General features: G+C 39.2%; 1 protein-coding gene and 2 long non-coding RNA genes across 4 annotated transcripts in view; 2 read left to right on the forward strand and 1 right to left on the reverse strand.

Moving 5' to 3' along the window:
- LOC145553040 (uncharacterized) overlaps nucleotides 1–25,864 on the forward strand; it is a 462,758-nt gene that overhangs the window by 52,914 nt on the left and 383,980 nt on the right. The window lies entirely within an intron of this gene.
- LOC145553035 (uncharacterized) lies at nucleotides 7,132–8,400 on the reverse strand. Its single transcript, XR_014089210.1, has 2 exons — nucleotides 8,077–8,400; nucleotides 7,132–7,422 (listed from the first exon to the last, which is right to left on the reverse strand). It is a non-coding gene; the product is annotated as an uncharacterized LOC145553035 (long non-coding RNA).
- Nucleotides 17,742–25,864, forward strand: part of ppp1r35 (protein phosphatase 1, regulatory subunit 35) — a 36,033-nt gene continuing 27,910 nt past the window's right edge. For both annotated transcript variants that reach the window (XM_081611354.1, XM_081611355.1), the window contains exon 1: nucleotides 17,742–17,831. The gene's annotated coding sequence lies outside the window, so the exon portion shown is untranslated. The remainder of the gene's footprint in view (nucleotides 17,832–25,864) is intronic.

Raw genomic sequence — 25,864 nt, forward strand, 5'->3', positions numbered from 1 at the left:
GTGTCTTTTTTTTGTTTGCATGTTTTCTCTGTTGCTGCGCATTTGCACCGGTCGGCCACCATATGCTGCTCTCCTCGGTTCGCGCCGAGCTGCGCTGGGGAGAGGTAAGCGTATAAAGTTGTCTTCTGTTTATGTGTTAAAATATTCGAAATGTTCACTAAGCTCACAACTTGCTATATTTTGTTGTTAAATTGTTTTACGTGTAGCGCAGCACACTATTGGGTATTTAATTCCTACATTAAGGACATTTATTGAGTTTACCATGCAAACGTGGTTATCTTTGTTCTTTTGGTTTGTTAAGGTCTGTGTAGGGAGGCCGGAGCCCGGGAACTGCTGTGCTGAATGCATTTTTGTTTTGAACAGTATAAACCTGCCTTCCCGCTGCAAAACACCGAGGGTCCTCGAATGCTGGTTTCTTTTTTTTACCCACACACACAACGCAGAGTACATGCAACAGATGAGTCAGATCACGGCTGCAGTGGTGCCGTGACCCGGATCCACTCTGCTTCGGACAAGTTCATCGTGGTTCGTAAAGAGTGGATCAACGTCAGCTGGTCACCTGAGGTTGCTTGTCACATTAACACATCTATACAGACTGAATAGTATTACAGAGTTGAACGTGGAATAGCGTTTTGTCCAGCAACAAAATAATATATATTTTATATATTTGTTTCTATGTAAAGAACTGTTTTTTTAAAAAAAACAACTGAAAATGACTTATGTTAAAAATAAGGCAGATGAGGACAAATGTTCGTTGAGTGGTGTTAACTTCTCTGTGAGGAGAGGGAGAATGATTGAGGCTTTGCCTTTTACCCCAGTTCGAAACACTAATGTTGCAGACTCTCCAACCTTTTGTCCTACACATGTAGTTGAGAATGTATCTTCTAGTAATGTGCATGATGGTGCAGTCCTGGACAATGCAGTTAGTGCTGACCCACCATTAAGTGACCTTATAACAAGCATTGCACAGCAACTTGGACAGTCCATAATGAACCATCTTAAGGGTGAATGTGGGGAAGGAGGTGTTCAGGGTCTGCAATTTCAGGGCAGTGTGGGCCAATCACAGAGTGAACCTACTTACCTCAACTTGACTGGGGCAAAGCTAGTACTACAGCCAGACGTCAAAGAACCCCCCACCTTCAGGGGAGATGGATCTGACAAAAACACTGTTGGCGAGTGGGAAGAGTTAATGAAAATCTACTTCAGAAAACGAGGCACACCCACTAATGAACAGTACTCTGAGATCCTCTCTAAGTTGATGGGAAAAGCTAAGGATATTGTGAGGATAACACTGCGAAGCATCCCTTCACTAAAGCCTCAGGAAAAACCAGACGTTGTCTACAGCATCCTCAGACAACATTTCAGTGATGTGCCCTATTCATGTATGCCTATGGCCGACTTTTATAACACTGTGCCACTAGCAAGAGAAACACCTCTAGATTACTGGGTACGCTTGAACAAGGCAGTTGATGCTGCAGAAGAGGGCTTGAAGAGATTAGGATGGCATGTAGATAACCCTTGCCAGGAAGCAACTATGATGTTTGTGAAACATTGCCCAGACCCGGCACTTGCTGCCATTTTGAAGTTCAAAGCACCAGACAAATGGACGGCCAGTGAAATTCAGGAGCACATTGATCGTTACCAAATTGAAGCCAGACAGCAGGCAATTTCTAGGTCAAGATATCCTAAACTAGCTACAGTTCATGCTCAAGCTCCTGTTCCTGAACAATTATCACCACCACCCTGTCACTTAAGAAACTGGTGCGGCAGCCTTGCCACATTGTAATGACAGCTGCATGAAAACTTTAATCAGTCTCTTTGAATGTACACTCTCACAAAACAGTCAGATTGCAGGCAGACAGAACTCACCCAGCCAAGTGCATCACAAAGCATGCAGGGTTTGTCAGTCTCGGGATCCTTCTACCATCTCACACTGCAAACAGAAACGAATGTGTTTAGCATGCTTTGAACCAAATCATATTAAGCGAGACTGTCCCAACCGCTTATCCATCAGAAGTGAACATGGTCTTCAGTCACAAGACCCCCAGCATTTAAACTAGCTGGCCTGCATGGGATGAAGGGTGGTGTGGGCTCAAAAGAAAAAACCCTCAATAATAATGACATTGAACAGCAATATGAAAAGGCATGTGCAGCAGCACCAGTTGGTGCTAGGGTGATAGCTCAAAACACATAACAAGTTGAGCCATTTGATGAACTGTTTTATACACCTGTGACTCTGAATAACAAGTTTCAGCTACAGGGGATGCTTGACTCAGGTTCCACTGAGTGAGAAGGTGGAACAAATGATGCTGAGTCAGAACTCACTTTCTGAACCTGTTCCCCTCTCTCAAGAAATTGTTCTCATTGGTTGTGGAGGGACACTCAGCAAACCTCGCTGCATGTATGAGGTGAAAATTAAACTGTATGGCGAGACTTGTGTTGTTCCTGTGTTAGTAGTACCAGGCCTAACGGACGATTTAATCATTGGCACAAATGTCATAAGATTTCTCATGCATCAGCTGAAAATAACCAATGATTATTGGCGTCTAGTGTCCAGTCTTTTCCCAGAATGTGAGCAGTTTCTCGATATGATGGCAAGTACTTCTCGGTGGAGAGGTGAAGAACTCCCAGAGAAGATTGGCACAGCCAAACTACAACAATCTGTCACCCTACTGGCAAGGACTGAACACCTTGTGTGGGGTAAGCTGCCACATAACACCCCCATGTCTCCAGGGAGTACTGTAATCACCGAACCAACCTCATCTAAGTCGATGCCGCGTAACATCATGGTTGCTGCATTATCACTCCTTTATGGGGAGATAGGTGGGTCCCTTTAAAAGTTGCTAACCTGTCAGACAAGTCCATCACACTGAAATGAAACAGCAAGTTGGCAGATGTGTCCCCTTGCCTGGCGGTTGAAGATTTTGAAGTTTTTCAAGGCATCAGCCAGGTTGAAACTGCTGCTTCAGGGAAGGGACATGTCAAAGAGGGACTCACAGATCTGAAACTGTGATTGCAACAGGTTGGGCTTGGTGACCTTGATATTGATTCATGCCACACTGATGATGCAGGGAAAACAAAGTTGGTCAAGCTGCTTGAGAAATATAATGATGTTTTCTCTAAGCATGCTTTAGATTGTGGCAAGGTAGAAGGCTTTGTACATCGCATCCGGCTTGGTGATGATAGACCATTCCGCCTTCCATACGGCAAATCCCACCAGCTCATTCTCAAAAGCTGCGCCAGGTTTTATCTGACATGGAGGAACAGGAGATAATAAAGAAATCTGTGAGTGAATATGCTTCTCCTCTTGTGATGGTCTGGAAGAAGGATGGCAGTCTGAGGATATACACAGACTTCAGGTGGTTAAATGCAAGGACATTCAAAGACGCACAACCACTTCCACACCAGTCCGACTGCTTAGCCGCTCTTGGAGGCAACACTTACTTCAGCACTATGGAGTTGACGTCAGGATTTTACAACATTCCTATGGCGGAGGAGGACAAGAAATACACAGCATTCACAACTCCAATGGGGTTGTACAAATTTAATAGAATGTCCCAAGGCCTGTGGAACAGCCCTGCCTCTTTTATGAGGATGATGCTCAGCATATTTGGAGATCTGAATTTTAGCAGTTTGTTGTGCTATCTGGACGATCTCCTTATTTTTGCGTTGAGTGACAAAGAGTCTCTGGAGAGGTTGGAGGTTGTGTTCCAATGCCTTCGCCGGCACAATCTCAAGTTGAGTCCCAAAAAATGTCACTTTATGAGATCATCAGTGAAATTTCTGGGACACATCATAGATGGCCATGGAGTGTCTGTCGACCCTGGAAAAGTTGAAGTCATTACAAGGATGACAAAGGCTGATCTGATGGAGGATGATGGATGCACTCCTTCAGTCAAGAGGATAAAGTCCTTCCTTGGTATGGTGTTTTATTACCAACATTTCATTCTGAGTTGTTCGTCTGTGGCCAAGCCCCTGTTTGCTCTAACTGCTGGACAGAAGAGGAAGGGCAAAACCAAAACAACAACTGCTGGTTCTTACAGAAAACTGAGACCATCTGACTGGACAGAGGAGTGTGAAACTGTCAGGTGGGTGGTTGAAACCGCTTGGAACAAATGCTCAGGCAGGCGACGGCGTGTTGTTTTGCGTTTATTTTTCATCTTACACACAGGTATCTGAGGTCAAACTCGAAGGTTCAGCTTGCTTGGTCCACACTCAGCAGATTACTTTCCTGGAGCGGAGTTTTCCTCATAAAACTAAACTAAACTCAGAGGTACATTTCTTCAACTCTCTTAAACACAAGTACAATCAGACAACGATCAGACAACGATCAGACAACATTCCGACGACAACTCAGCGCCACACAATGGTGCACGCGGACTTAAATAACCAGGGGAACAGGTGAACGAGATTACTAATCAACAGAGGGTAAATGACACTAAGGACCAGAATAAACATAGAAACACAGAATAAACCCCTAAACATAGAATGAAAATACAGAAATAAACCCAAAAGAACTGACATCATGACAGAAACAGCCTTTTTAAGTCTCAAAGAAAAGCTGTTGAATTGTGTTGTTCTTGCACACCCAGATTTCTCACAGCCTCTGATTTTGTCTATTGATGCTTCACTGGATGGACTCGGAGCTGTCTTGTCTCAAGTTCCAGCTGGAGAAGAGAAAGCTCGCCCCATTGCATTTGCCAGCAAGACGCTGAGTAACTCTCAAAAGAAATACCCCATTCACAGGCTTGAATTTTTGGCTTTGAAATGGAGTATATGTGAGAAGTTCAGTCATTGGTTAAGAGGTCAAACATTCACGGTGTGGACTGATAACAATCCGCTCACCTACATCATGACAAAGCCAAAACTTGATGCTTGTGAGCAGCGTTGGGTTGCAAAGTTGGCACTCTTTTCTTTTGATCTGAAACACATACCTGGGTCCAAGATCACAGTGGCTGACGCACTCAGTAGGGATCCATTTGCAACAACTATCAGCCATAGGATCATCACTGAGGGCTACTCTCGTCTCCTTATCGAAGCTGATAGCATTAGCCAAGATGGGGTCCAAGACGCTTTTCACCTAAAGATCCAGAGCCAAAAAGTGAAGAAACCATCTTGTGGCAATCCAGAACTCCATTGTAGTTCACAACCTTACCCGTGTGACGCAGTGACAGTCAAGGCTCTTCTGGAGATGCATGACCAGTGGGATTTGGTCACTGAGACTCGTGCGGTGGCACTAATTCAGACTGTTCAAGATTTGGGTGTACCAGGGCAAGATTCACTCCCTGTGTTCACTTTGGATGAATCACAATATGCCCAAAAGCTTGACCCTGATGTTTCCAAAATCTTGCCATTCATTATCCAAGAGAGACATCCATCCAGAAGCGAAAGAGCAGGACTCAGTGTTGGAGCTATGGTGCTCATTAAGCAGTGGGAGAGGCTCAAGATTAAAAATGGGATTCTCTATAGAGTCACTCGAGACCCCCTCAGCAAACAGAAAAGACATCAGTTTGTTCTTTCTGATAGCCTCAAGGAAAGAGCCTTGCAAGACATTCATGACATGGCTGGACATCAGGGGCAGGCACGGACACTTCACCTGGCAAGACAGAGTTTCTTCTGGCCGAAGATGAATACTGATGTGAAGGAGTATGTAAAGTGTTGCCAGAGGTGCATTCTTGCCAAAACACCAGAACCTTGTTCTCGAGCCCCTCTTAAAAGCATAAGGAGTGCGGAAGATAAAAAGCAAAATTCAGTGGATGTGCTTGTCCTGACTGACCATTTTACAAAGCTAGCCCACGCCTTTCAATGCACCAATCAAACAGCAAAGCAGGTTGCTAAAAAGTTGTGGGACCGCGTATTTTGTGTGTATGGATTTCCTGAACGGATCCATTCAGACCAGGGAGCAAACTTTGAAAGTGAGCTCATTGCTGAACTGCTTCGACTGGCGGGGAGTATCAAAGTCTCACACCACTGCATACCATCCCATGGGAAACGGGGGCACCGAGAGGTTCAATCGCACACTTGGCACCATGCTCAGATTATTGCCACTCAGAGAGAAGAACAAATGGCCTGAACAAATACAAACATTGACTTTTGCATATAATGCAACTAGAGATGTGCCGATCAGGTTTTTTCCTGCCGATTCCGATCGCCCATGAGGGCCGATCACCGATACCTATAACCAATACCGATCACATAATTTGTATTTTTTTAATCATATGCACTACCGGTTAGATTATGTGGAAAAAGGAACCATGAATTCACCTTAATTTAGACAAAAACTTGTATTTAATAACTTTTTCCAAGAAAAAAACAAAACAGGCATTATGTAAATTGTACTGCTATCGGTAATATTATCTTTAACAGACTGAAAACATATGAAGGCTCTGAAGAGGCTAAATAATGCAAAAAGTCAAAATAAAACCTCAACATTGCCAAAAAATTTAAGTATAAAAGTTAACATTCAAAGGCAAAAACAGGATCCATTACAATAAACAACCCAGATAAGCACAGAATGATTGAAACAACATTGAATCAATGTCAGCCAGAAACATTGAATCAACGTTGAAAGTGGTCGGTGACTTGAATGTTGAATCAACGTTAGGGTTTCAACCATAACCGACGTTATATCAACATTGATTCAACCATCATCTGAATGTGGTTCTGCACACATATTTCTGTTTATTTTACATTGAATCAAAGTTGATTCAACACTCATTTGACTGTGGATCTGCATGCATAATTGTTTTGATTCTACATTAAATCAGTCAGGAATCAACGTTGATTCAACCATCATCTGAATGTGGTTCTGCACACATATTTCTGTTGATTTTACATTGAATCAATGTTGATTCAACCATCATTTGTATGTCAATTTTCATGCATATTTCTGTTGATTTTACATTGAATCAGTTATGAGTTAACATTGATTCAACCTTCATCTGAATGTGGAGCTACATGCAGATTTGGGTTGATTTCATATTGAATGAAAGCTAAGGATTTAGGTACATTTTTAGGTCTGCTAGTTCTACATAACTTACCACTAAAAGTTTCTTCACTGGTGTTAAACACTATATTATTGGCAGATCATGGGTAAACTGTGTACAAAAGTTTAAAAATTGACAACATGGGTTTGATATAACATTTTATTTAAGAGGGACAGATCTTTAAACATATTTGACTTCTTTTTGACTGTCAGAATAACAGTCTATTGTCCACAGAAGAACAGAGTCCATGAGGTTAAGCTTTGTACTGTATGAACCAGGGAAACAGTACAAGTTGTGGTAACCCCAGTTAGACTCTGGTTGGAGTCACTTTGATTCCTTGTGATGTCTTCCTCTCATTCTGACGTGTAATGAAGCCACTTGACAGTTTTACTGCAGTCCTCAAGAGTCAGCTTTAGGTCAACCTGCAGAGCAACGGCTGAAAAACACAAAAATAAAAGTGAGGAAGGTTAGAAATACAAAACATTTGAAAAGTTCTGAAAGACATTGAAAGATTAAACAGTGTACTGGTTACAGGTCTGAGAACAAATACAAACCATATAGTTCCCCATGTACACTCACTGTTATAATATTTATCTTAATTGTTCATTAATATTTATCTTAATGTTTACATACACAACTACATTTACCTATGAAGCTGCAGTCTAGTGTAGGATTTATGATGCTGCACTCATGTTAAAATGAGGGAATCAATATTTAAAATAAAGGCTGTTTATCAGAAAACTTAAAGATAAAACTCAGGGAGGATCAGGGTTTATTTAACACATCAGAGACAGTTAATAGAGCAAAAGGTAATTTATACTGTAGTTGGAAAAAATTATAATTTATACAGAATAAACTTCCATCAAATAGCTGGTTTAATCTTCAATCAACTACAAATATTTCCAAATAAATTGATTAAATTCATTCAAAAATGTCCATATGCTGATAAAGATCCCACACAAGTAGTAATAGACCAGTTCAGTTTAACCAGTTACCAATCCAAGAATCAACAAACTGAATCAGTCATTAGCAGGTTTAGTTCAGTGTTTCACCTGCCTTACATGTTTTAAGTGTTTCCTTCCTGCCTCACCTGGATTTAATCTGTGGATGATTAACAACCTTCTGCACTTCTTGATGGCTGCAGATGGTCATGCAATCATCTAACTCAGTTGTTCTGGACAGAGACACATCTAAACACATCCCTAAGAACATCATAATAAAAAATGAAAAACAAGTGATTACTAGTGATGGGCTATCTGAAGCGAGGCTTTGAGGAGTGTACCGAGTAAAAAGGGGGCCTCTCCAATGAAGCCCCGCTTGGGAGCTTGTGTCACATTGAGCAAAATCACGTGATCAGTAACAAACGAGGCCTTGCATTACATCTGCCACGTCATTGCTTCATTTTGCATATCGTTTTTCAAAATAAAAGCGCTTTGTGGGTTGTAGTGGGTGGTTTGGTAGCGCGTCAGCAGAGTCGTTTTCATCAGCACTGGTTGAAATGGAGCAGTCAAAAAAGAGAAAAACCTCTCATATCTGGGAGTATTTTGAGATGACAGATCACAATAAGGTTTGTATACTGTTTGCACAAGATCTGACTACATTTGCATCATTAATAGCAACTTTGTGTGAACTTCGCCATCCTTTTATTTCAGGTGAAATGTTTGCTGTGTGAGAGGGTGTTGGTCTACCACAACACATCATCAATGCTTGGACATTACAGGGCCCTACATGAAAATAAGTACCCTTTAAACACTGGAGACACCAACCAGAGTATGACATTGTTTTATGTGTTTAAAATTATTTCATTCATATTAGTATAATATTGTGTCATTTCAATTGTTTTATAATTATGCGTCTTGCAGATTCCAGGAAGCAGGTGCTGGATGAGGCTGTGGTAAAGGATTCCCAACCCTTTTCAGTAGTGGAGGATGAGGGATTCAGAGAGCTCATTCATTTGCTGGATTCAACCTATGTTCTTCCTACCAGAAAGGTTAATATGTGTCAAACATACCAGCTAATGTGGTAAATGGAAATCATTTCTGTTAATGAATTATTTTGCTTTTCATTTCAGGCATTAAAAAGGATGGTGGAAGAGAAATACTACAAAACAAAAGAAAAAGCCAAAGAAGACATTCAAAAGGTGTCTGCCATCAGCCTGACCGCAGATATGTGGACGTCCATCAATATGGAGGCTTACTTGGCCATAACATGCCACTTTATTGATCCCAATGACAAACTGGGCATTGTATTAATTGGAGTGGAGCATTTCTCTTCCACTCACACATCTGAGAATCTGGCCAGGGTGATGCATAATCACATGGCGGAATGGGGAATTACTGATAAGGTGAACTGTCTGGTGACTGATGCTGCAGCTAACATGATTGCATGTGCTAATACATTAAAGATCAGGCACTCCATTTGCATTGCTCATGGACTGAATTTATTAGTCCAAAAATCATTTGACCAGATCCCTGCCCTCGGTGACATCCGCGCAAAGGCTAAAAGAATTGTGGCATATTTCCACTCAAGCACCACAGGTAAAGAAAAGCTAGAAGGGATTCAAATACAGATGGGAAGACAGTCGCAAAAGCTCATAATCGATGTGGACACACGCTGGAACAGCACTTACCTCATGTTGGAAAGTCCGTTTCAACAAAAAGAACCCATGGCTGTAGCCCTCACAACACTCAAAACTGATATAACCCCTCTGACTTCTCAGGATTATGAGACAATTGAAGAATCGTTACCGGTGTTGTTCCCATTTTTCCAAGCAACTTCAGAGCTCTCTGAAAATGGTGTCAATATCCAAGGTTATACCTTTAATGAACATGCTACACCATGCAGTGCTTGCAAAGATGGCAAATATAAAAAATTATGTTGCAAGACTTCTGTCTGAAAACCTATTAAGGCATGTCAAAGAACAAATTGCAAATATTGAATCATTAAGTGTCATGACAATGGCCACATTGCTGGACCCTAGGTTCAAAACTCTTGGCTTTCTCAGTCAAAGCAAGGCACAAGATGCAGTATGGCGGCTGAAAGCAGAATGTTCTGCACTAATTGCAAGCAATGAAGGTAACCAGCTGCAGGATTCAGCAGATGCACAAGAAGGCACCAGCAAATCTTGTTTTTTTTAATTTATTTTTATTTTCTTGTGACATTTGTACTACTATATTTCAGTTGTTGGTGTGTATTATCTGTAATGATTTTTTTGTTATTTATAGGTGAACTGTGGTCTCTGTTAGATTCTACAGTGGACCAGAAGAGGCGTAGCTCTAATGCCACAGCAGATGCCATTGTTGAAGTGGAGCAATGCCTCGCCGAAATGAACCTAAGGAGACATGAAGATCCACTGGAGTATTGGCACACACAGAAACATGTGCATCCCCATTTGTACTGTATGGCACTGAAGTTCCTCTGTTCACCTGCATCATCAGTCCCTTGTGAACAAGTTTTTTCCAAGGCGGGGGAGGTCATCAAAAACAATTAAACCTAAAATCTGAACAGTTCTTTATTATTTTTATTTGATCAGGAGATACATCAAAAACAGACTAAAAACCATTGGAAGAGGCAAACTTTATTTGTACTGTTAAAAACCAGAACTAGAACTCCCAAGAACAAATTTTAAACAAATTCTGTTTTTTCAGGAAGCAAGTTTTTCACTGAAAGTATTCAGTCTGCCTCAACAATCACTCAATTCCCAATACATTAAAGCACAACATACCTTAATTGTCAAATAAGTCCATGACATAAAAGAAAACCCAACACAACCACTGATGGTCAAGGATTAGATTGGCTACAAATCATATTAATAATTAAAACATGACAATTAAATATGATTTAATTGATTCTCCTGTTACTAAATATGAGTTTGATGAAAACTTTGTGACAATATTGCATTTAGTAATTTTTGGAAGTATGATCCAACTGAGTGACAAAGCTGTTAGTTTCACCAGCAGATGTCACTAGTGAGTGATGAATGAAGCATCGAGTAACGAACCTTTTTGCAAAGCAAAGGGTTGGAAAGCTTCACTGCTTCATGAGGCTTCATTTGCCCATCACTAGTGATTACAATCACAACAATTTAAGACCCACCTGGAGCAGCCAGCTTTACACTTCCTTGTCCACCACATGCTCTCCCAGACCAAACAACAGGCCCAGCCCTATTTAAAAAACTCAAATCTCACAAAATCTCGCAGGATTTCATACTTAGGCCTGGAGCGGTGGGCAGGATGAAAATAATACAAAATGAGACATGACCTCAATTATTAAAAATATCTGTTTTGCCCCAAAATAACCAGGATTACTATGGGCACAAAACAATGCCCTTATTTTTCAATTAACACATTTAAGATCAAAGTAATATTGAAAAACTTACCACAAAACTGCTCAGAGGAGAATTCAATTCAGAAGCTGGTTGCAAACAAGCCAGCAGCAAAGTGGCTGTTTGGTTGTAAAAAGGGGGAGTCGGACTGTACAACTCCTAGTAGAGACTTGTAGATGTTTTTGTGTCAACACATTATGCACAGTCAGTAATAATATTTACAGACAAGTAAGAAAATGTACATAAAGGAATCACAACCCAATGTTCTCAACATGTAGTGCGTAATTTGAAACATGATTAATCCCCAAATAGTAATAAAATGTTCTGACCCAGAGCTCAAGGATGGGGGGAGGGAAGAAGGGATGAGAGGGGGTAAAGAGGTGAAGGCTGGGAGGAGCAGATGGGTGTGGGGAGGCTTGGGAGGGAGTAGGGGGAGATGAGGAGGTGATGAGGGGTGCAACAAACTGCACAGATTGCACACATGGAGGCCTTAGTCCTCGAGGGCCGGTGTCCTGCAACTCTTAGATGTCTCCCTGGTAGAACACACATGGATCCAATAGCTGAATCATCTCCTCTGTTCAGGCAGGTTCTCCAGAGTCCTGCTAACGACCGTATTATTTGACTCAGGTGTGTTGAAGTAGAGACACATCTAAAAGTTGCAGGAGACCGGCCCTCCAGGCCTGGAGTTGCCCACCCCTGCAGGTTCGATTCCCGATCTTGGCAACCTTTGCTGCATGTCTTCCCCCTTTCTTGTCAATTAACTATCAAATAAAGGCCACTAGAGCCAAAAAAACTTTAACAAAATAAAATGTGAAAATTTAAAACCCTCACCAAAAATTTAAATTATTTCACCCAGAGCCCAAGGAGGAGGGGAGGAGAGAGGAAAGGGGGAGGAGATTGAGGGGTAGATGGGCCCAGGTGAGGGGCGAGTGGTGGGGGGAAAGGGGTGTGTGTAGAGGGGTGTGAAAAACAGCTTACATTGATTGAACATTTAGATCACGAGTTCTTCCCCAAACCTTGTCCTCAAGGCAAACTGACCTGCGTGTTTTCATTTCAGCAAAACCCCGTTAATCAGACATCAATTAAAATCATGTGTGCCGCATTAGGGAAATGCCTCAAACTTGCAGGGCTTGGAGGACCAGTGCTGAAACCCACTGGATTCACTTTGACTTTACTTGAAATCAAGTTCCCTCGTCTGACACAATGACTCAAGCTAACCAGGGACAGATTCCCTGTAAGCCACCGTGGCTCTCTGGGCAGAGCAGTTGTCTTGTTATCAGAAGGTTGACAGTTCAATTCCAGCTAAGTCCTGCCACATGTCAATGTGACCCCTGGGCACTTAACCCCAACTGATCTGTGCATTATGTGAATGTGACTCTAGTGTAAAGCACTTTCAGTGGTCAAAATGACTGGAAAAGTGCTATGTAAATTTTCTTACCATTTTTGAAGTAAACTAAATGATTTGAGTAAGACTGACTTAAATCTGTTATCTTAAACATACTTAATACATTTGTTAAAAATAAATTAATTGAGTTGGATGATTATAATGTATTGAATTGGTTAAACTTAATAAATTAAGTTGGATAAATTTAATAAATTCAGTTGGATAAACTTAACTGAATTGCTTGTTACCTACAGAAGCAATTCAATTAAGTTGGTTCAACTATTTTCTTTTTAGAGTGTGTTTTATAGTTGATCCACCATCATTTGTCGACTTCAACCAAAAATCAACGATTCTAACTATTTTTCAACGTTGATTTAACATCGTGTGCTTTCTGGGTTTTTGCTGATGATGGAGCATTATGGAAAAGGGGAAGAAATGTGGAACATATTTTAAAGCTTCAGGAAGGTATAGATAAAGTGGGAAAGTGGGGGTGGGGGAAGTGGGGTGTCATGAAATCTGGTATGAACATGTGAGATCTTTCCAGGCGCACGCAGAAAACGGAATAAAAGCCTGAGAATTAACAGTATACCCTGCATATGATTATAAGTAATAAGTGATTATAAAGTGATAATACACATGCCAATGAAGAGATGTCTGTAATGTATGATCGAAACATGTATTCTGCACTTTTAATCAAGTGAATGTTATAATAATGTATACTCTGTACTCTTAATCAGTTGATCTTATTACATTATGGAAGACTGAAGGTTGTACTTTTGAGTCAACAAACAAACAACATGATTATATAAAATCATCATGTATTATTAAAAATCATAGATACTCAGGTAAGGGAAAAGAAAGAATACTCCTCACTGAGCGGAAGGCGAGGAACCGAAGGATGAGTCATCAAATGAGTGAGCGAGATGCAGGGGTGGGGCAGAATTGGAAACAGATGTCCAGTAAGTCATGAGCGTTAGGGAAGTCCGGGACTTTCCGCAGGCAGCCCTGCCTTGCATGACATCAGGTAATGACATAATGCAATGGGCAGGCTCCATGGAGATAGTCCTGCCTTACAAACCGCCCCGGGTTGGAGAGCATAAATACTGATGTTCGGGGAAGAAATAGTGTTCTTCGTCCCCGGCGCAGAAGAGGAGTCAACAAGGGAAGCAGGCTAAAGACCAGCGGAGGACCACACCCGGGACCGAGGAAAAAGCTCAAAGACTTCACGCCGATAAGAAGGGACAAGTTCCACCGGCCACCAACTCCGGTTCCAGATCCGACCGACTCCTCTGCCTCTACCCAACGCTCTCAACCCAGTTGCAGCTGACTTGGAAAAGAGACGGAGGTCTTTTAAAGACAAAGAGTCTGCACGTTCAAAGGAAAGCGTGAGTCTTCTCTCCGCTTCTCTTCAGTAAAGAGGACTTTGCTCCGGCTGGACAAAGACTCTGACCAAGGACATCTAAAGATTACAGCTGCCGAGACCAAGAACCATCGGGTTTGAGTTGACCTGCTTCCCCCAAAAGCCTCGCTCAGTGAACTTAGTGATACAGGTTAGGGATAAGAATAAGGATAGGATGTGATTAATCCTAGTGATTTTTATTATAATTTTTCCCTTTTTTATAATCTTTGGGAATTTAACCTGTTGTCATGTGCCCCTGCTAATGCTTGCTTAATAAAACTGTATTCTAAAATTCTAATGAGGATTCGAACAGTGAGTTTAATTGTGTCAGTCTTAATTATTGTTGGTTCTCCTAAATATGGTAAAGTTAACATACATGATTCTAGAGACAGGGTGGCTTTGTGTTTTCCTCTGGTGAGTGTTAAAATAATGACCCTGGGACTTAAATCTAAGTCACTGAACTTAATCTAGCCGTTAACAAGTGCCGTTATTTTAGGAGAGGAGCTACCGTTAACAGGAGTGGTTGTAGGGGTTATGCAGCTGTGAGGGCTACTCAGCTGATTGTTCCTCAACTGTAAAGGGTTATAACTTCTGGATTGAAGGTAGTTAGAGCTAGACGAGTCCTTTCCGACCCCAGTTTAAACAGATAATTCTCCACAAACTATCTCTAGGGTAAGACCCGAGTTCTGGGGATTTTCCTGACCTGTTGGACAGAGAACTGGGCAGTAGTGAGTCCGAAGAGTTGTGAGGAGTAGGCGGGACTTACTATTGGGTAGTAACAGACAGGGGTTTTACATTTTCAATTGAAAAGACAAAAGTAATGTTTTTTACAAATAAAAACATTTCGGTTGATAAAAAGTTGTATTTATATGGGAAAGAGTTAGAAAGGGTTGACTGTTTTTGTTTTTTAGGAGTAGCTTTTGATAAGAAATTAACTTGGGAAAATCACATAGGACATGTTATGGAGGAAAGTAAAAAGGTTTTTAACATTATGAGGTGTTTAGTTGACATGGGATGCAAGTTTCGAATCACTTTAAAATGTTTATGTGTCACTAATTAGATCAAGAATAGATTATGGGAGTGTGGTGTATGGATCAGCGGCTAAAACTAGGTTAAAAAAATTAGATGTTATTCAAGATAGAGCAATGAGAATTTGTTTAGGGGCAGTTAAATCAACGCCAATATGTGCTTTGCAAGTAGAGTCAGGAGAAATGCCATTATGCATTAAGACAGCAGCTAATGGTCAATTATTGGATAAGTTTAAAATGACATAATGCAGATCACCCATTTAAGAAAATATTAGACAACTGTTGGGAAAGAGGAAAGAAACAAATTGATAGTTTTGGGTGGGTTGGGGATGACAGAGCAAAAAATATTTCATACATATAATAAAGAATTTTAGTCCAACTGTATTGTGGCCTTTGAGACCTACATGGACTTGGAAATATATTAATGTAGACAGAACACTATCAAATATTAAGAAAAGAAATATAATCAAATACAGAATAAATAATGTAATGATCATTTGATATACTGATAGTTCAAAAGACCCCAAAAATGAAGCAACGGTGTAGCAGTAGTGATTCCTGATTTAAAGATTAATATTTCAAAAAGAACATCTAATTATTTGAGTATATATATGCAGTAGAATTATGTGCTATTTTAGTAGCTTTAGAATGGGTGGAGGAAACTAATAAGTAAAATAATATTTTGTAGTGACTCATTATCTGCATTGTTGAATATTGAAAAGGGACGTACAAAAAAAATCATCAAAATATTTTATACGAGATTATGGCTGTTCATCATAGGATATGTGAAGAAAATAAAAATATAATATTATTCTGGACTCCTGCTCATGTAGGTATTATGGGGAATGGAAGAGCAGGTAGGCTGGCTAAGGAGGCAATTAAAACAGAAGATATTGATATGGCAATAAAGTTATCTAAATATGAAGGCAAAAGTATAGTTTGGAGAGAAAGCAAGAAGATGTGGAAAATTAGGTGGGTTAATGAAATAAATGGAAGACATTTATATAGGATACAAAATACAGTTGATGTAGTAAGGATCAGAGGAATAAACAGGAGGGAGGAGATAATTATCATTAAACAGAATAAGAACCGGGCATAGTTTCCTAAATGGAACTCTGTTTAAGATGGGAAACATCTTACTGGTTTATGTAGTTGGTGTGATGCTGAAGAAACAATAGATCATGTTTTTATTAGTTGTAGGAAATATGCAAGCCAAAGAAGATTATTAAAAACGGAATTAGGTTTTAATAGGGAATTGAAATTTGAGAATGTGGTTGATCAGTTAAATAGTACTGAGGGGAAAAAGAAGAGTTTTCGTTTTTAAAACATCTTCAACAGCAGCTTTACAGGTTGAAATGGAAGAAATGCCTCTTATACTTAGAAGGGATCAATTATCCTTAAACTATTGGTCAAATTTACAGGGACAAAAAATGATCATCTAACATTAGAGATGCTTAAACATGACTGGGAAAAAGAAAATAAACAATTAAAGAGCTTTGGATGGATAATAAACTCTAAAGTTAATGAAATTAATTTAAATCAGGTAAATATATGTCAGGCAGTTCCATTATCTGCAGTTCCACCTTGGATACTTCCTGATGCTGAGGTTGATTTTTCTTTTTTAGAAAAGAACAACAAAGATACATTTCACATTATGAATAGATATACAATACAAGAATACTTAAATGACTATTATAACTATATACAAATCTACACAGGTGCATCAAAAAATACAGCTAATAAGGTAGGGATAGCATTTATTGTGCCACGGTTTCAAATTAAAGTAGGAAAAAGGATCAGTGATGGCGTCTCGGTGTATACAGGAGAAATGCTGGCTTTGCTGTTAGCAGTTCAATGGGTGGAAGAGGTCAGAGCATTATAATCAATTATTTGCTCAGATTCTAGTTCTTCGTTATTCAGTTTGCAAAATAATAAATCAGATAGTACACCAGATACATTAATTGAAATACGACAAACACTTTACAGAATCAATATGATGGGGCTAACAGTACATTTTGTTTGGGTTCCAGCTCATCATGGGGTTAGGGGGAATGAAACGGCAGACAGAATGGCTAAAGAGAGAACTAATAATCGGGTGAGGATAGATATTAATGTTAGTTTTAGTATAGCAGAAATAAAGGGTATTATTAAACAAAAAACAAGAGAGAGGTGGCATAAATTATGGGAAGAAGAAAAGAAAGGAAGGTGGTTATATAAAATTCAAAAGAATATTGGTCAAATGAGAAGAACAGAAAGAATAAGGAGAGAAGAGATAATTATTTCATGGTTTAGAATCGGACATACTGGACTAAATAGGTCATTATTTCTGATAAGGAAACATCAGACAGGGAAATGTGACTGCGGGGAAGATGAGACAGTGGAACATGCTATTTTGAGTTGTAGGAATTATTTGATGCAAAGAAATAAGTTAATTAGAAACCTTAGTAGTATGAAAATAAAATTTGATATTGTTGATTTATTACAAAAAGATTCAGGAAGTAGAGGATATGAGGCCTTATTTTATTTTCTTAAACAGTGTAAGTTGTTTAATAGGATATAGTTTTTTTTTGTCATGTGGCCCACACTCCTTACCAGTTGGTGGCGGTAATGCTTACCTAAAGTTTCATGCCAATCGCCATTAAAATTCAACTAGAAGAAGAAGAAGAAGAAGAAGAAGAAGAAGAAGAGGAAAAAGAAGAGGAAGAAGGAGGTAACGCATGCTGGGTTCGATGTAGCGGTGAACACGAACTTTTATTGATATACAAAGCAGAGACAGTGGCAGCTGTCTCTGCTTTGGGTGGGTTGGGTAATTACGTCAGCCACTTTGCTGACGTAATTAAAAATAAACTCCTTATAGTATTATTCAGTTGAGACTCTGAGATTGGCGCTAGGGTTTTACTAAAGCCTTTTTCGCACTGCAAGGAACGGAACCGTTTCAAAGTAGGTCCGACCGTGTTTGCATTAGAACTTCCGACCGGTGTTATAGATCAACTGGTGGCTAAAATCAACTGGTTGAAACCTATGCGCACCGCAGATGTTTCCAAATTGTAGGTGGCCGTGTCGATGCCTGTTGAAAAATGCTACTTGGGTGAAAAAACCGTTTGCAAAACTTTATTACAAATCCCATTTGACGCAAATATGTTTAATGTTGCATGTGAAAATTACGTTTCAAAACAATTTTCTAAAGAACAGCCTTCATTGCGCTTCGAAAACACCGCATTTGAGCATAACCAGATCAATGAATAACACAATCCCATTCACATTCAGGTTCACCAGAATACATTAATTCCAACTCATGAATATCCTCAATGTAAACCTAAGTGGATAGTTTTTGCTTTTTGTAACCAGCACTGATCAGAAAAACATTGGAATTGACTCTCAAGTACCTGTTATCCGAGTTGCTTACATTACAGGTAAGCAAAAGGTAAACGGTAAGTGTTGCAGTTTAGCGACACTTACTACCCACAGTAAGTGTCGCTAAACAATGAGGTAATATTTAATACAATTTAACTCGCATACCTGATGGTGTTCCTTGTTTACGTGTCCAATTAGAAAGGAATATCAAGTAATGTTGATAAGTTGTACTGTAATAAAATCTCATCTAAATGATAAAAAGTTAACAGCCAATGTTGTTGGTGGTGATATCCAAACTGACCAGCCGAAATTATAATAATAAACGTTCCTACATTACTGTCGGATACCACCAACGGATTATGAGCCATATCTACAGTATTTGTACGTGTGTTCTCTACTGGGAAACAGTTTGCAAGCTGTTGAAGGGAAATCAAATTAAAAACAGAATGAGCCACATTAAGATTAACTAGTGACAGTCAAACGGGGTCCTCAACGCAGATGTTTTTAAAAATTAGGCGGCTTTGTCGTTTCCTGATCAAAACGCGACAAACGTAAATAAACAGATATAAAAATGTCTCTACTTTCTCTAAGAGCTCTTCAAACCATAATGGTATGATTGAATAATACTTTAAAAGTTCACTAAAATATACCCCACTTCAAAGGAGACTGTACTAAACAGAATTTGTACTACCATCCAGCATTATTAGAGTAATGACGATCATTTTACGTCTTTTCAGTCTTATGTTGACTGACATGCTCTGCAAACATATCAATAAACAGTTATAATACCATGCAAACTAATTCATTTCTCATTTAATGGAAGCCACATTATTTCGTTTGCACTTTAAGACTTCACTGGGCTGCAGAAGCAAAGCTGTGCAACTTGGTAATCTTGCAATATTCTTACAGTTAAAGTTTGTCTGGCAAACCTGTTAAACAACACTACCTCCAAAATGTTGGCAGGAGAATTATATTATAAACTGGTCCAAAAAAAGAGAAACAGATGATGGCGCTGCTAACTAAACTTGTCCCAGCGGTCGCTGAGTTCAGAGCGCCGTCTTAACCACTAAACTATGACGACAGGTGAGAGGCTGATGTTCCTACCTGACATTGATCATCATCTAACGACAAGCCGCGCTTTAGGAAGCAAACCTGAATTAACTGGTGAAGCTTTCAGAATCTTAGTTCAAGTGAAGATTTTAACCTGTTTCTGATGTAAAAGTATATAAGACAATGTTTTTTCTCATTTGGTTTAGAATTACAGTCACTTGATGGAAAATAATAAAGACGTTTAGTTAAATTACGAGAAAAAAAATCAACAATAATGAAGAAATGACACTGCCACATAGATCTGCGGTAGCCATGTCTTCTGTAAATGAGCTAGGAAATAAAATGTAACATTACAGAAACAGTTAAAAACATTTCGCTATAGTTTCTGTGGATAACAGTTTGAAATATCACAGTATGATGAATATATGGAAAAACTACACAGCCAGTCGATCTTTTTAAACATTTCATTTTTAATCCCAAGGTTCTTCAACATTTATGTCTGCTTTCAGGGATTAATCTTTGCTTTGAGATCTGGTGATGCCACATCAAGATCTATTTCAATCTTCATTTGACGAGTTTCAACCTCTGAAGCATAAGTAAGGACAAGTTCTGCGTAATTTACATGCTTTGATGGTTTTGCAGATGAACTTTAAAAAACAAAAGGGCAATGTACCATATTAGACCAATAAAGTCTTTCTAATTAGTTATTCCCGAGATCTTGGTGGTTGTTTTACGGAATCAGATAGTATTTTTGCAAAGATTTGTAGTTCTTTAAGATTATCAGATTGTTTACTTCCTGGTTAGGTGAAAGGGTCCTAAAAAGCCACGCCCACAGAAACATCAGTCTTTTCCAGCTGCCACCACCAGTTGATTTAGCCACCAGTTGATCTATAACACCGGTTCCACCCGGTCCCTTGGAACCACAAGAGCTGTGGTTCCAATTGGGCCGGCCAAGCGGTTCTGCTTAGAATCAGCAGCTGATTGGTTGTTATGGAGTCAGATGTTGATTTTCTGTTGACAGCTGGTTCTCACTAAACTGTATTTTATTTTGTAAAGAGTGCTCTTTTCAATATTGTTATTATTAGTTTTAATTAGCAATGGATTCGTCTCAATACAGTGCAATCACCTGGTCTAATATTGAGGTAAATTTTTTCCTCCGCTTACTCGCTGATGAACGAGTACAGAATGAGCTAAATCGGTCAACGAGGAAAGAGAAAGTTTTCCGCCGCATCTGTGAGGAAAAGGCTTCGGCCGCTACATCGAAACCATTGTTTAGTTTCAAAAATAATGATGTCAGGTACAGCTTCGATGGCGTCCTCAGTGTATATGCAGTACGGGTGGAACCGTTCCGTTCCTTGCAGTGCGAAAACGGCTTAACTGTCATAGACACTAAAAGCTAACGGTAAATTAATTCTTACGGTTACAGATTGATTCCGAATATTCGCAAAAGTATTCATTAGATTAGATTTGTCCTTGCACAGCGTTTTTAGCAGAGCAACTATATTAATGGAGTAGCTCTGCTGAAAGCTTTAATGTGTAGCTGAGTTAGGAGTTTGAATAGCCCATGGGGAAAACCCCCCTATGTTTTTCAGTCTAATGGGTCATATGCCACGAGAGGTGGTGACGTATTTCCGTTTGAATTTATGCCACATAGATTGGTTCCGGGTCCTGCTTGCTCCTATTGTTTTTAGCTAAAGCTGCAAGATCTGTACCATGAAAAAGACGCAAAACTTAAAATATCTGTGAGCTACTGGTACAACAATCGAGTTTTTTGGTGTGCCGTTGTGTCCAGTAATTAGCCGGTACCATCCAGTGCTTAGATTTTTTCATTTTCCTGCTGATATCAAGGTGACAGCAGACTGTAGCCAAAACTTAGCCACTACAGCTAACACCCGGTTTGTAGCTGCCTGCTATTTCAAAGCTTAAGGATATTGAAGATCCAGCGTCAGAAATGGAAAGACGGAGGTTAAAAGGAAGCTGTACGAGCTTCGTTCACTGGAATAATTTGTTGGAGAAAAATAATGCCGGAGGAAATTCACTGCAACGGGAACAGGCTGAGAACAGAGGCAGCGATTCGGCACAAGGTGAGTCAATACGTGTGTTGATGTTTGTGTTTGTGTTATACGGAGTATGAAATTATTTTTAGGGAATTCCTTAGCTTTTTTTATGTGACAATTATATAAAATACATTTAACATGCAGTGGGAGCGACGAGCCCCTCTGACACCGAGCAGGTAATTTAAGAACAACCGAGAGCAGCAACGCTTCAGCCCGATCCAAACCACACAGTAGTCAGTCAGATTAAGGTCCAAAACTTTCACTTTACAGCCGTTTAAGTGGCACCAATCCACATAAAAAACCCACAGAACAAATGGTACAAATCACGTATTTCCCGAATCCTGAAAATATGACATCTACCTTCGCTGTTTCATAATTATAATCCACGTTAGAGTGAATTTTTCCAGTTGGCTGCTATAATTTGTTCTTGCATTACAGAGACGTAATTTCTCTTTTTTTCCTCTGAGATTCTGCTTAGAAAATGAGGTTATGAAGTTACATTCTCCTGCTGCTTTTTGTTTTTAAAATGTAAATTTAGGTTTGCCTCGACTTTTATAAACTAACGCCTCTTATATTAATACATTTTTTGTATTTTTGTTGGTACAAATATTAGGCTAACACTGTTCTCTGCCTGCTAGTAGTTTAAATTAATTTCAGCTGCACACTTTCAAGAGTATTCAGATTTTAACATGCATTTTCTAAGTAGTAAATATTTCAGTTCACTCAGTAACTTCAGTGTTGTTACACATCTGAAACATTTTTTTTGCAGTTTCTTTGTGATACCAGAACTATTTCACTTAAACATTTAATTTCCTGAGATATCGTCAATTTATTTTCAAACAAAACTCTCAAAAAGAGCTGAGGATTTATTAGTTTTGATTACGTTGTGCAGCTAAATATGGACACTTATTAGATTTTTTGTTTGTTTTTAATTTTTCAGGTTTGCATCGTAACACCTCGTGATGTTTCTGAGTCATGATTGAGCCTCTGTGCCGATTACCTTTCCACTGGATCCAAACACCTGGACCAGCTGACAGCGTCCATCAGTCCACGGTCTGCCGGATCATCACAACGTGGATTAACTTTTTATTTACAGTACTTGGTTAAACTATGATCTTGAAACCGGAGCACCAGATATGCAAAAATCTACCTGCAGACTTTGTTGGCTACCCTGACCCTGCAGTCATCCTGGACGGGGCTGAGCCGGACTTCCTCTCCTCCAGAGTGACGAGTTTTCATCACCAGTAAAGGCAAAACAAGTCTGATGTCTGATTAGCTGCCAGGAAGTATATTATATATTCACTGTTCATTTTGCTATCCTGTTTGTTCCTACAATAAAATGTATAATACTCTACATTTCACAAACCTTTTTCCCCTTTTCTCTGTGTTTACATTATATCAAGTATTTGCATGTAGATCAGGAATTCAAGTGAGATGTTAAATAATACCAGCAAAGAAATGTGAATATTAGATAATATGCAGTTAGTCATATAATTTAATATACTGAATAAGGCTGGATGATATGACTTGCAAGATTTTTTTTCATACCAGATTTGATTTTAATCGATTCCTCTCATCCTCAATTTCTATAATAAAATCACAGAAAATACTTTCAAAAAATGTCTTTATTTCAATCATCTGTTCTGTGAGTTGTATAAGGGAGCATTACGGTCAGGATACAAGACATTTTAAATACAAGAATGCAGTCATCGTTACAGCAGAATAAAGATGAAATTTTATAACAATGTCTTAAAATTACAAGAAGTCGTTTTAATGAGAAATAAAGATTCAGATTGATCTGATGTAACCAGCTCAGTCCATGTGGTTCTGACATTTGTCAGTAATCAAGAGGATGTACATTTCCACCTCACCTGACCAGGTAAGCATTAAGGTAAAAATAAAAAATATAGCAAAATGGAAACAGAGCAACTGATAGAAATACTTTATATAAAGAAAAGCAGAAAAGTTAATAGCAGGAGAAAAGTTGTTGGTAACATTAGCTCAGCTGATCTCTCCCTCCAGGAAGCCACCAAACAGAACTCCTGTCCAACTCCAACTATAATAAAGATTAAAAAAAAGAAAACGGAAAAGTTAAAATAACAAATAATGCCAAATTAATAATTCAGATCTAATGGGTTCTGGAATCCATTATTGACATTTTACAAATTTCACAAATCAATTAGAAGGTTTCACAATTTTTTTACTTATTCTGCTGTCAGCACAGAATAATCTAGTTAGGTTTGAAATGTCTAGGTGTTGGTTTTAAAGTACAACACATTAAAAAAGCTCAAGATAGTGAAAAATTAAGTGTAATCGCCCTTTAGCTATTTTCCGAAGCTAACTTCAGCTTCGACTGATAGCTTGGGCACAATATAGACAGATCTATATGTTTTATATATATATCTATACAGCATAGATATGTAGATTGAACACTGCACAGATAATCAAAACACTTAGTTTACATAGCATCTTTGTAAGCTTGTCCCTGTTTGCTACGTCAGACATATGAGGCATTATGGTGAATGCAAACGATTTATTAACTTACCTTCGAAGTTATTGTGAAGTTTGACACATTGAGCTTAAATCCTTTGTTGTTGTTGCAGCGTTTCAGGACGTCTGAATAATTCTATAGGCGTCATTAATAGTCCTGCAGGACTGAGGAGCCACTGTTAACATACTGTTGCCTGTGAACCGGAACCATTCTATGTGGCAAAAAAATGTGGAAGTGCTAAAACGGAGGTCCGTGGCATATACCCCATTGTCTTTGACTTTATACTTCTGTATTGTCTTCTTGAGCTTGAAATTTTCTGGACTGGAGGGATTTGGCAGGCCATGATCTTTTTGGCTGACCTGATAATCCTCTGCAGAATTTTCCTGTCGGCAGCAGAGCAGCTGGAATAACCATATAGTGATGCAATATGCCAAAACCGACTCATTTGATTGGTGTGATAAAAGGACACAAGCAGCTGTTGGTCCAGATGCTTTTTTTCGAAGCAGATCCAGGTATCTTAGGCCTTCTTTACCAATGACGTGTTTTCTGACCAGCAGAAGTTTTCAGAGATGTTAACACCAAGGAACTTGAAGGTCTGAACCCTTTTCACATGAAAGAAGAGAGGAAATGGTTCAGTTCTATTTTTCCAGAAATTTATCACCATCTCTTTGGTTTTTGTTGTAGCTAAATACAACAAAAGCTTGACTTCCACACCATTCTGCTAGGATCTGAATTCTATCTCTGTATAAGGATTAATCTCCTCTTGTAATAAGTCCAATGACAGTAGTGTCATCGGCAAAATTTTATGATTGTGTTGGAGGAGTGAGTATGTGTGCAGTCATGTATACAGTCAGGTGTAGAGCAGCACACATCCTTGTGGTGAAGCAGTGCAGAATTTGAGGGTGGACTGAGCAGTGACGCCCAAGTCTGGTGGTCTGAGGACAAATAGTGAGAAAGTTTCTGATTCATTCACAGGTGATGGTATATTCAAAGAATGCATTTTGTTAACAATAATCTGTGGAATTATTGTGTAAAATCAGAGGAGTAGTCCACAAAGAGCATCTTGTTCTACGTGGGACAGGGCTGTATGGAGGACACTGGTTTTGCCATCATCAGCCCATACTTCTGAAGTGTAAGGGCTGATGTAAGCAAGTACTTTCTAATTTGTGTAAGTACACAAAGTAGTACACAAAGTACTTACACAAAGTAGAAAATAATAGTAATGTGGATGGAAAATTGAATATGTTTTTTAAAATGCTAATTTATTCTTTAAACCTCTCCACAACTTTCTCCCTGACCTGCGTTCTGTGCTCTTGGTCTTATAATGATTCTGTCTGTTCTCTAACAAGCCTCTGAGGCCAGAAACAGAACAATTCCACATAGACTGAGATTAAATTGTACACAGATGAGCCGTGTTTATTAATTAGGTGACTTCTGAAGTAGGGCTGTAGTGATACAATAATCTCACGATACGATACACGATATTCTGCTCACAGTACGATATATATTGCGATATTCAGCAAACGATACAATTCAATACACTTTTGTGATTTTCTGAAAGGATTTTATAGGGACAGAGTGATTTTGGTGACATTTTGTGGCTATAGACTTGGATTGAATTAATTTAACTGAAAACTGATTAAAAGCACCAAGCACCAACTACACAATACCTGGCTCTGGTTGGACATGGACACAGACTTAAAGTCGACAGCTGGACAAAATAAATCAAAGGAAATGGTGAGAAAACAAGTTTCTTTTAATTGAAACAGTACAAACTGTAGCTTACATGCA

Source organism: Poecilia reticulata, chromosome 10 (genome assembly GCF_904066995.2).
Source record: "Poecilia reticulata chromosome 10, P_reticulata-male-v2, whole genome shotgun sequence".
Classification (NCBI taxonomy): Eukaryota; Metazoa; Chordata; class Actinopteri; order Cyprinodontiformes; family Poeciliidae; genus Poecilia; species Poecilia reticulata.